Genomic DNA, 8,999 nt, shown 5'->3' on the forward strand with positions numbered 1-8,999 from the left:
GCGTGCATGCCCAAGATCCCGAGAGGAGAATGGAGGAGAAGGGACTGCGGCGTGACCATCCTCCCTGGGGGGTGATTTCTCGCTTTCTGTCTCTATGTCTCTCTCTGTCTGGCGAGCGCAGGCGCCCTATAGCGAAAACCTCTCAAAAAAAAAAAAAAAAAATGAGTGGAGAGAATCTGAGATCAGAGAAAAAGGTGAACTGGCTCACAATGCTGTCATTCAGTATCTCGTTCTTGTATCTTTCTCCTAGGTGCTAGTTCATTTCAGAGAGTCCCACACAGGTCTCTTCTCCAGGCGTTTGTTCCTTCCCAGCTTAGTCGTCACTCTTCTGAATCCTGCAGTTACTGGCCCACAGATTTTAGCTGCGATCAGCATCAGAGAGAAAGGCAGTAGCAGGTGGGCTTCCTTCATCTTGGCCACATCTTCCCCAGTAACTTTCAATAAAGCCTCGGGGCCAGCTTCCTCCTCGTCTGACTTGGCTTCTGGTGCCTGCACTATCTCTTCTGCTGAAGTCTTCTTCCGTTTTTTGTTCTTTTTACCTTTCACTTCAGAAACTTTTCTTTTCTGTTTTGCCATTCTGCGCCCACCTGCTCCGACCTGCGCGTGCCCGGCTGCTTCGCCGCCTACCAGCTTCTGGCAGGGCCCTACGCCCGCCCAATATGCAATTTCGACAGAAAGCATGTAGTCAGGCTAAGCCAAGGGGAGAAAGGGGAGTGAACTGGTGTTGTGCATAAGACTGTTTTCCTCCATAGCTTACTGCATTCTGCTGCATTAATGGACTTAGCATTTAGCTGCTTTTATTTGGTAGCCAAAACATTAATGTAGTGGGGAAAATCATGTCTACAAGGACTGATTTCCACATTCTATTGACATCACTATTTACCGATCTCGTATTAACTGATTCACATTACAGAAGTGTACATTGGAGTAGGAAAAAATACTGCTTTGTATCACTGTTTCTTCAGTCAAACAAAAATAAGTCAATTCCTATATATTATACTGTGGTTCTAGCACACGCATTCACGGATATTTTGCCCAAGATACCCCATCGTACTCTTTAGATTCAACTGTAAATATACTAAAGGCACAAAGTACACTTTGAATGAAACAATTTAAGCCTTGTAAGCAGTAAAATTCAAACCAATTAAACAAACCTTCATTTAAATAGATCATTCTGAACTGAAATATTTAGTGCATTTTTCTTTATAGAAAAGTTTACCAGCAAAACAGAACATCTCATTTTTAATGGGACTCATCAAATGGATGGGTATTAGATCATTAGGTACTCTAAAGTATCATCATGCTCAATTCACTTATAAATCCACTCACTTACATAATTTCTTCACTGTTGATAAAATCCCACACAGTCATTTTCTAATCAAATCTAATCATCCTATTATTGTACTCTCTAATCCTATTTTAGCACATTCAGCTTTGGCTACTCTTGAGAGATCAGATGGTAAAATGACCTAGAGGAAGAACTCCAAGGGAAAAAAGTAGAAAACTAATAGCGTGGTTAAAAAACAAACACTGTGCCTTAAGCCATCCAATACATGGTTACAAAACTGGGAATGAGAATATGGATCATTTTTTTCATAAGAGACAATTTTAAAAATGAATTCCTTGGAATACTATGGAATTACAGAAATAAACTTCCAGGGATCCATGGATGCCTGGGTGGTGAGCAAATGTCTGCCTATATGAATTTTAGAGAGAGGGTATCTATTTTTCACTAAAATTAAAGAGTCATTCTTAAACTCAACCCCCTCCAAAAAAAAATCAAAACCATTTATTTAAAAGAAAAAAAAAAAGTCATCGGTAGCTAAATATGCCACTCGGCATGTAGCTGAGCTATATAAGAGAAACCAACGTACCTCCATCTTGAATCTAGCAGAATAGACTAACCTGTAGGGTAATTACAGCTTTGATGAGATTTTTTTAGGAACCAGCCTTGGGACTGGTAACCCAAAAAGCAAGTGTGCTCACGGAAAACAAAAACTGCCTTGATGATCCACCCTGCACAGCAAAAAAACAACCCTGATGTTCCCAATTGTCAATCACAGGACTAAAGAAACAATGAATTGCTGTGCTGGACAAAACAGCACATGTAATCCTTCCCATTACTTCCCCCCTCTAACAGCCTTCTTGTGGGGCTGGCAAGTAGCATAGTGGTTAAAGCACTGGATGCCCACATGACCAACCAGGGTTCGAGTCCCAGGCCTGGTAGCTTGCTTTCTCACTTTCCCTTTCTCTCTCTGGTGAAATTAAAAACATAAATCACTAATAATAACAAGTAAAAATAAATAAATAAATAATTCTTTACCCAAAATCCCTTCTTGTTAGACTAGAACTGAAGAAATGGTCTCTGTATGCTAGTTTGCCATCTTCCCAGGCTGTTGGTCACTTAAAGTGAAGTAAAGTAACTTTCCTTTTCACCAACACTCATCTCTGGAGTGTTGGTTTTCAAGTGGTGAATAGCTAAACTTGGGTATGGTACAGGTTCTACATGATTATAAAAATAAGTAGAAATATATGTATTTTTAAATTCCCTATAGGGTGTGTGTGCTTGCAGGGGATAGACAGAAATAAAGAGAAAGTGCCTCCCAGGTAGGCTGATCGCACCACAATCCCTTCTCTTCTATTTCCCTCTTGGGATTTTAGGCACACACTCACATGTGCCCAGTGTGTTTTCCTAGCAGCCGGGTTCAGAACTCAACAGTGCAGCTGGCCATGAAGAATCTAGCTGCCTTAACCACCACACCATTGGCTGGCCCAGAATGCATTTTCTAAAAATAATCAGATGACTTTTTCTTTTTTTGGAGAGGTTTTCACTATAAGGCACGTGCGCTCTCCAGACAGAGAGAGAGACAGAGAGATAGACAGCGAGAAGTCACCCCCCCCCCAGTGGGGATGGCCACGCCGCAATCCCTTCTCCTCCATTCTCCTCTTGGAGCATGAGTTTAAACCTCCGGGTCCAGGACTTGAACCGTGGTTGACTACATGGGAGTCCAGCAACATAGCCATTATGCTAACTGCTGGTCCCCAGATGACTTTTGAATATAGCTAATTATCTAATATCATCTAAAGCCAAATAAGCATTAATCTAGAAAACAAACAGTTATACTGAAAACAGTTTCTATTTACCTTTCATGCATTTAAATTATTTTTACATTTGAAAAACAGGATATCCAATGTTTGAGTCAACAGCAATATTTAAATGAAAAGACACAGCTACATTAAGAGTTTTTAGCTCAGGTAGAATCATCAAACTTAAGCCAAACAAGGTATAGATTTCTCTAAACAGTTGAAGATAATATTTTTATCAAATAAGTTTAAGAGGTGATCTCACTACACAAAACTTGAGAGCAAAATGTCACCTCAAGCCAGGATGGCAAGAAGTCACATGAGAAATACTTTTCTCCAAAAGAATCCTGAGCTGACTTGTTAGAGAAAATTCTTGCTTTTAGTTTCTCTATGACACTCTCCTTTTAGAGCATACTCATTAGAGTGGGACCATCATGCTCTCTTAATTTCTATAGTTACCATGTCTTCTAACAGGTAAGTAATTAACACTTCTAATCTCTGATAACAAAAAGTCCTAGTCATATAAGAAACTCTATTTAAGGGGACCAGCAGTTGGTGTAATGGCTATGTTGCTGGACACCCATGTAGTCAATGCAATTCGAGTTCTAGACCCGGTGGCTTAAACTCAAGCCGAGCCTGTGTGCATGCATGCCCAAGATCCCAAGAGGAGAATGGAGGAGAAGGGATTGTGGCGTGGCCATCCCCCCTGAGGGGTGATTTCTCACTTTCTGTTTTTCTGTCTCTCTCTGTCTTTCTGGCAAGCACACACAGCCTATAGCGAAAACCTCTCCAAAAGAAAAAACAAAAAAAAAAGAAAGAAAGAAAAAGAAAGAAAGAGAGAGAGAGAGAGAAAGAAAGAAAGAAAGAAAGAAAGAAAGAAAGAAAGAAAGAAAGAAAGAAAGAAAGAAAGAGAGAGAGAAAGAAAAAGGAATACTATTTAGGTTGTAAAAAAAAAGTAAAAGGGGGTGCCAGCCAGTATCATTGTGGTGGTGGTAGATAGATCCCACATGACTAACTGCCCATTTGGATTCCCAGACCCAATGACTTGAAAAACACGCCAAGCACTTGTGTGTGCAAGCCCAAAATCCCAAACGGAGAACGGAGAAGGGACTGTGCCTTGATCATTCCTCTGAAGAAAGTTCCTCACTTTCATTCTTCCTCTCTCCCCTTCTCTCTCTCTAGCAATCACACAAACCTAAACAGAAATGGAGTGTTTTAAAGTTAAGCAGATCTATAATTATATAATTTACTCATTGTAATTTAGACTTTTTATCTTCCTAGTTAATTAGATGATACGTTTTTTGATATTTTAGTGTTCATTGAAAATAAATTTAGACCCAGCTGTATTAGTATACATTGCTAAGATGTGAAAATGAAAAAAAAAATTATAAAACAATGACATACAGTCAACCAATAGTTAATTTTTTTGGTCAAACATTAGAACTATTTATTTATTCATTTGTTTACTCAATTTCTGATTTGTGGAGGACATTTAAATGGGGACACACAGAAAATTAAGATAATATACTATTCCTGTAAATGAAGTTGCATTCACTACGGTAAAAGAGAAGAAAGACAGAGACAAAACCCTTTATTGGTATTAATGTTTAGCTGTTAATTAGACTCTGACATCCCTGGTAACTGAAAGAATGGGTAAATGTGATCAGTTACATAGTTTTCATTGTATATAAGAACAGAACACAACATTTACACTGGACTGGTTTAAGTGAGGATGAGGAGTTTAGGAGTTCAATGTATCTAACTGGTATTGAAAGAAACAGAATATTTTGAGAGGATGTATAAGATCTAAATTCTTTAAGCATCTTTCTATAAGAAATAATAAATGATCTGCTGCTCAAGTTTTCATTAACAGCTGTATAGAACATACATCACAAGATGTGTAAGCTGAAGTTTGTTTCATGTGAAATATTTGTATATACGCTGAAAATGTAATTTGAAAGCATAGTAAAGGCAACTCTATATGGGGGAGATCTAAATAATGCCACCCACATATTATCTTTCTAATAATTCAGATTGCCCTAAAAATAAACTGTAGACTCTCTGGAAGTTAATCACATGTGCTTCAGAAGAGCATTTATATATTTAATGTCTTTCAGCAATCGTTTTAATTAAAGTTAGGCAGCAGATATTGGCAAGCACCTGAAGTTCCAGTATTCTGTGTTTCACTTTTGTGTAATTCTTCATCATTTCTTTGGCAATGAAGAATAAAATATAAATAGTACATTACTTTCTGGACTTCTCATTACTTTGTAGAGCTTGCCATGTTGCTTTGCAATGTATCTCAAGGGCAGAGACTGAATCTCATTTATCTTTGTATCCTAGCATATAGCAAAGAAAGTGTAACATAATGGATTTTTAAATTTTTTTATCTTAAAATTAATTATTTATTTATTGTTAGGTTTTTGACATAGGGCACATGTACTCATGAGAGAGGAGACAGACAGAAACAGAGAGCGAGAAAGTGAGAAATCACCCCCAGGGGGATGGCCACACTGCAATCCCTTCTCCTTCCTTCTCTTCCTGGGATCCCGGGCATGCACACATGCACCCAGCATGAGTTCCAAGCCACCAGGTCCACAATTGGTCGTGTGGGAATCCAATCACACCAACAACCATACCACCTGCTGGCCCCATAATGGGTTTTTAACCCATTATGCTTTCCTGAATTAAACACTTGGCAGACTTTTGGGAGCATCTCACCACCTTTCACATAGCTTGAGAGAGGGCAAGGTCATCTACCAATTAACACCAAAGAAACTGATTTACAGTCAGAACTTTCCTTTGGCATCAATTCAAAAGTATTAACTAGAAGCTCTGTATCAAATGATGTATCAATAGGTTTGGATTGTTTTTTTAAAAAATCAGAAAACCTGAATAATCTTCAAAAATTGAAGCATATGTGTATGTTGTCAATGATATAACAGATCAACATCCACAACGAATGATCTATGCAACAATAGCCCTATCCCACTTACCGAGCTGAGGGAGAGTTAGAGCATTTACTAGTGAATTATATTTGAAGCCATAAAATAACAAGCCGAAGTCCCCTACTTAGTACAATGAAGTCTTGGAGTGGGTCCCATATACTAGTAGTAGTATCATGTAACTTAGTTCTGCTACTTTGAGCTGGGCTTGTAAAGAGAATGGATGATTACAGATCATAAAATGGAAATGAGAATAATGTCAATTACAGAATAGGTGCAGACACTGTCAAAATCAAAATCACATAAATCAAATTCATACAGTTTGTTCATACTGTGCAAACAAATTATTTACATGACTAACCCCTGAACTGATGTCCAAAGGTTAATCTTGCAACAGTTTAGAAACAAACATAGAGTAACAGATGGAAGAAAATGGCTCTTTTCTCATACTCTATGAGTGACTATGCTTTTAAAGCAGAATAGGTCTAGCACCTTGTTACTTGAAGTGTGGTCCCGAGACCAGCAGCCACCTCTAGAATCCCCTGGTATAGCGTTAGAAATACGGAATCTGAAAGCCATTGCCACACCTACTGAATGAGAATTTGTATTTGAGAATAATGTCCCAGGAATTCATGCGCTCATTAAATTTCAAAAAGCACTATTGTGTTGGGACCAGCAATTAGCATAATGGCTATGTCACTGGACTGCCACATAGTCGACCGCGGTTCAAGTCCCGGACCCGGTGGCTTAAACTCACGCCAGGCGCGTGTGCGTGCGTGCCCAAGATCCTGAGAGGAGAATGGAGGAGAAGGGATTGTGGCGTGGCCATCCCCCATGGGGGATGATTTCTCGCTTTCTATCTCTCTGTCTCTCTCTGTCTGTCTGGCGAGTGCACGCGCTCTATAGCAAAAACCTCTCAAAAAAAAAAAAAGCACTATTGTGTCACAAGGTACTAATAAAGAATGTGGCCCTTAGAAAGCTTGAAAAAGGGTCAGTAAAACCTTGGTATGAAATGTCACTAGAAGACACATCTTCCACTCTCTTTAATAATGGGAAATTAGTTCACCCATATTTTAGAAGGTTTAACATGTAAAAGAATAACTTTTTAAAATGTGATTTTATGTAAATTCCCCAATATGATACCATTAGCACATTTTGTAAGACCACAAAATTTCTTAAATTAGTGAATATATTAAATAGCTATAAAGTTTGTCTTCATCTTATTATGAGCTATAATCACATCTGATGACACTTACATTATGTGTTTTCAACTTTTATTTTCCTACATGAACAGTGTCCCAACTCTGTATCTGTATTTTCCCCCAACCACTGACAGTTCAGTAGTTCATAAGGTGAATAGTTAAGTTGAAAAGAATCTACAGGTGCTTGGAACTTGTAGGTTCTGGATGTAGTATCAAAACAGGAATAAAATTGGAACTCTTATATCTGAGTTTGGATAAACCCCTGGACTTTAAAATAGGCATGAGAAGGACCAGCAGGTGGTGTGATGATTAAGGCACTGGACACTCCCACATGGCCAACAAGAGTTCAAGTCCTGAACCTGGTGGCTTGCATTCCCACCTTCCCTCTTTCTTTCTCTGTGTCTCTTTCTGGTCAAATTAAGTATAAATAAATGAATAAATAAAATTAAAATTAATTCTTTTTTTAAAAAAATAAGGTGGAGAAAGATGCTTTTTCTGCTGTCATTGTAATTGTTTTGTTTGGTTTCCAATGTGGCTACGGTTTGGAATCTACATTTCAACACCATTTAGAAAACGTGACGCCTCGCAGTTTCTGAAGAGCTACTGTGTCCCTGTTTCCCTGTTCTTACTGGAAGTGAGCTCTCCCGGTCCAACATTTCAGCACTACGGACAGCGCCTAGGCGCCTACACCTAGGGATTCACTCGGTTGGGTTTGTGCAGAAGAAAACGAAAGAGAGTAGAGGAAAAGTACTCCAAAATGACGCAGTCTCCAGTTAAACCATCACACTTGCACTCGAGACTTGCCCTTATCTAGTGAAAAGCACGCAAGAATTTAGCGCAGACTGTTCGACTGAGACTGCTGTCACTGAGGGCAGCAAAATGCCCGCCGCACAGCTAGGAATGCAGCAGACAGACAAACGAGGATTTTAGCAACACATTAACTAAACCCACAGCCTTAGGAAGTAGCCATGGTGATGGTCACTCCAAAGTCTAGGGTGAAGAGTGAAAACGAGCGCCTATCGTTTCCTCTTAATTTTTTATTTTTTCTTTTTAGCAGATGTGAAGGATAGAGCCTGTTGCTGCTAGAGCAGGCTCCCTCCCCCCTCATTTCCTACCTCCTCTCAGTCTCCTATACATCGTCAGAGGCTCTCACACACGCGCGCGCGCACACACAAATATTTACACACTGCCACACCGAAGAAATCCGTGCCTCCTTTCCTGCACATACACACGCGCACGCACACGCACTTTAGCCGGCGCTCACGTCCTGTCTCTCACCGACAGACACAGGTATTTACACACACAGGCCAGGAAAGCGCTAACCACGGTCCTGTGCCTCCACGCAGGTTCCCAAGACACGTCTCTTACATTGTTTCTGAACCGATCAGCGCACCCAGACAAACCTGCCAACACTTAAGTCTACTGGCTGGATTTCATCTCCATGGCAACAAGCATGGAAGGTGAGACATCGCTGCCTGCGAAGTAACTTTCGCCCCCTTCCCTCCGCATTAACTGACAGGGTTCCAGTCCGTTCCAGTCCGCGGAAACGCATGTCCGCGTTCTCCTGTATTTCTGAAGAGGGGAGAGGTGGGGCGGTGGAAGGGTGGGGGGACCTGCAGATCTGGGGAGTTCAAATTCTAAAGGGGGAAAGAGCCCTAATGCTTCCGCTGATGCTGATACTGATGCTGAGGCTGCTACCAAATATGTGTGTGTGTGTGTGTGTGTGTATATATATATATATATATATATATATATATATATATATCTT

The 8,999-nt window shown here is 39.9% G+C and overlaps 1 protein-coding gene across 1 annotated transcript in view; it reads left to right on the plus strand.

Annotated features, from left to right (window-relative positions):
- Positions 1–8,309: 8,309 nt before the first annotated feature.
- The window catches only part of CTXN2 (cortexin 2), a 15,909-nt gene continuing 15,219 nt past the window's right edge, over positions 8,310–8,999 (plus strand). Inside the window, exon 1 of the mRNA XM_006151069.3 lies at positions 8,310–8,691. The gene's annotated coding sequence lies outside the window, so the exon portion shown is untranslated. The remainder of the gene's footprint in view (positions 8,692–8,999) is intronic.

The sequence above is a fragment of the Tupaia chinensis genome, unplaced genomic scaffold (genome assembly GCF_000334495.1).
Source record: "Tupaia chinensis unplaced genomic scaffold, TupChi_1.0 Scaffold000312_2, whole genome shotgun sequence".
Lineage (NCBI taxonomy): Eukaryota > Metazoa > Chordata > Mammalia > Scandentia > Tupaiidae > Tupaia > Tupaia belangeri.